This window comes from Olea europaea, unplaced genomic scaffold, assembly GCF_002742605.1.
Source record: "Olea europaea var. sylvestris unplaced genomic scaffold, O_europaea_v1 scaffold5529, whole genome shotgun sequence".
In the NCBI taxonomy this organism is placed as follows: Eukaryota; Viridiplantae; Streptophyta; class Magnoliopsida; order Lamiales; family Oleaceae; genus Olea; species Olea europaea.
In genome coordinates this window covers 10,380-13,790 of record NW_019263862.1, presented here as the reverse complement: position 1 = coordinate 13,790, position 3,411 = coordinate 10,380, and the positions used below count along the sequence as shown (strand labels likewise).

The 3,411-nt window shown below is 37.9% G+C and overlaps 1 pseudogene; it reads left to right on the top strand.

Moving 5' to 3' along the window:
• Positions 1-211: 211 nt before the first annotated feature.
• Positions 212-2,342, top strand: LOC111389031 (annotated as a pseudogene).
• Positions 2,343-3,411: the final 1,069 nt, after the last annotated feature.

The window sequence follows — 3,411 nt, the reverse complement described above, 5'->3', positions numbered from 1 at the left end:
GAAGAACAATGTATTTGGATTACTTGAACAAGTCTCAAGTTAATCCCCAAGAAAGAAAATAGCTTTGAATTTATACCCAAGATTAACAACCTCAATCTTGTAAAATTCATCCAAGCTTTCTCCCTTTTTCTCTCTAAAAATTGGGCTCTAGGTCTTGTTACAATTGAAAGGGCAAAAAAACCGGGAAATATATAGGTATCGGGGCGCCTAGCTGGGCGCGAGGCAGAACCAGCCAGCGCCTAGGCGCCTCCCTTGCCTTCCTCCCTTGCCCTCCTCACCTTCTTCTCACAGGTTGCTATCCCCAACTAACTATATGGTCGGGTTAGTTCCTGCGAAGCAAAATGGCATCAATGGCCAGACAATGGAGGTATTTATTGCTTCACAGAGCCAATTCTACCAGGCTCAACACTATTACTTGAGTACATTTTACTTCCAAGTTATCCACATTCCTCGACATGATTTTTCAAGTTACTTTTTGTACTAACGACACTTACTTTTAAGCATGACCAAATTTGAGTTTCATATCTTGTTTGTGCAGATTATGACCCAGAAAGCTCGATCAGACATACATATGAATCTTCCAGCATGCAGAAATTGGATTGCAAGCTTCTTGTAGGTGGTCTCTCCACTCACAAAATTAGATCTTTGAGTTTCACTTTCTTTGATTGCCTGACTTTGGTGTGTCTAGCTGACAGGAAACACTTGACTCAATGGTTCATACTGAGTTTTGGTATGCGGAAGTGGGTAGCCAAGGAGAAGGAAGAAGCAGAAGTGCTGGCCAGAACAAGAGATGGTGGCTTCCTTCTCCCCGGGTACCTACAGTCGGGCTCTCTGAGAAAGAAAGAAAGAGGTTGCTTCATCATGGTAAATTGCTTCATCAAGTATTCAAGGCTGCCAAATCTATAAACGAAAATGTATTGCTCGAAATGCCTGTTCCTGCTGAAATCAAGGATGCACTGCCAAAGGCAAGCGTGATTTCTGTCATTTACAATTATTTGAAACGTGGAAAATATGAGCTAAAATATATTGAATAAATTTAAATTGCCGAAAGCTTAATTGAAAATGGTAGTACCTTCCTCCATTGATTCTTTGAAGTGTCAGGTTTTCAGAATGATGAATTTGTTGTTTTATCTGTAAGAATTCCTGATTGTTGACTATCGTGTTCCCCTCACAGTCTGGAAAGGCAAGCCTTGGTGTCGAACTCTACAAAATATTGATTGCAGAATCAATTTCAGCCGGGGAAATGATGGCCTGCTTTAATCTGAAATCCGAACATGAAGCTCTTGAAGTCATTAACAGATTGGAAACTGCAATGCTTGCGTGGAAAGAGAAAATCACGGAGCAAGAAAGTGGCAAATCTCCAGTTCGAACGTCTTGGTCTTTTGTGAAAGATCCAATATCAGAGATGGATAAGGAGGAGACGTTGGTGAACCGAGTAGAACTACTTCTGCAGCTGCTAAAGACCAAGTATCCCAATCTTCCTAAGAGCTTCCTTGATGTTACGAAAGTTCAATACGGAAAGGTGAGCTATTTGTTACTCCTATATGCTGTTTGACATCAATTCTGACTAGCCAATTAAATTTTTGGATTAAGCTCAAATGCCAATTACAAGAGCAATATTTCATGAAACCGAATAAATAAATACAAGTTTAAATTACGTTAGTTCACTCTAATGTAAGGTTCATGTCCATTTGGTAGTACGACGACCCCTTTTCTTTCTTCCTGCTCAAGGGAATGGTGGGGGATGGTGGAGTTGGCTGGTAATATCAATTTGTGCTGAGTTATTTCCTTCAATGTATATGCAGGATGTCGGGCATTCGGTTCTGGAAGCCTACTCTCGAACTCTAGCTAACTTGTCATTCAGCATTCTCTCTCGTATAGGAGATATTCTGCAAGAAGACGTTGCCAGCAATCCCAATTCACCCGTGGCAATTTCACACCTCATTGCAGCTAGAATTCCCGGGATTTTAGATAATCCAATGCTGGATCGTGTGAGACACTCCCTTATTCGCCAGTTAAACGGCGTTGATGGAAAATCTCCCCTGTCCCACGATACTGATGCCTCTGATATCGAAATTCAATGTGCTGAAGCCAAACTTAAGAAATTCAGTGACTGCAACACCAAGTCGAAGTCGAGTTTGGTGCATCAGTCGAGAGGCTTGCCACAGTTTGTCTGCTCAAAATTCCCCATGATGAAATACCAGCAGCTTTTCTTGTAGCTGCATCTTGATGACAGTGATTTCCTTCTGGATAGAAAGAGCAATATTGAGTTACATGTAAACTTTATTATTGAAGGGGAAACGCTAACTATTATATACAATCTAAATCTGCTTCATGATGTTTCTCCAATTGTTTGAGAGGTGAATTAAAGAGAGGGCTCCTAGTTTCACGGAATTCGCAAGTGTCAACAAGTAATCGATATTTCATGATCAAGCTCCTTGATGTTGAGACAATATAATCACAAGATAAGAAACACACTATCACCAAATGATGTATTATCACATTGTGACCAAAAAGGTGACAAAGTTGTCGACTGTGTTAAAATTAATAAAATAATCAACAAGTAATATATCAATTATCACGGCATTTATTTTAAATCTGATAAAATACTTAAACATGTAAGTAATAAGAGAATGTATAATGGATGTCCACTTGTTTAAGCTTAAATGTTAAAAAAGAAGTCAAAAAGTGACCTATTTTCTGCTTTTCTTAGCATTTTAAGCTCAGACACACGTATTGTAATTCAGGTCGTAAAAGAAAATAAAAGAACAAACAAAAGAATCCTTTGATGGTTGCAAAGATTTGTCGATCTCTGACATTTTGAAACTTACTGATATCAAAATTTGAAATTAATAAGTCACATAAACAGAAGTGTTGATCAAAAGTTGATGAAGAACAAGAAACCCGGGAACAAGAATTTCGTCAAATGGAATGTTTGAACACAATTATGAATCATTGTCCTCGAACGATATTAGCCGTCTCCGAGATAAGTGTTTGAAGGCTTTAAAATGCAAATAGTTTATAGGAGTAATTAAAACCTTAATCCAAGTTAGAATCAATCAAAACCAAACTTGGAAATAGGTTTTAGATCAAATATATAAAAGTTGGTTTGATCTTTCAATTTGGATATAAGTGAATCAATTTGATGTTTATGATATGTTTTCAATCATGAAAATCAACAACCATGCACGAAAAAAATTTAAAAACCAAGACAAAAAGATGTAAAGCTTCACAAAATGATACCATAATTTAAACAGCCAGCGGGCGGATTTTTGTACTTAATGATCGCCAAGTACAACAAAAGTTGCATTGACTTTGTTTCAAGAGGCCAAACGATTGCCAAACCCAGGCCAAAATTTCAGCCCCTCTGTTTTTTCTTGTTTTTCTTTCTATATTTTTGTACTTATTTGA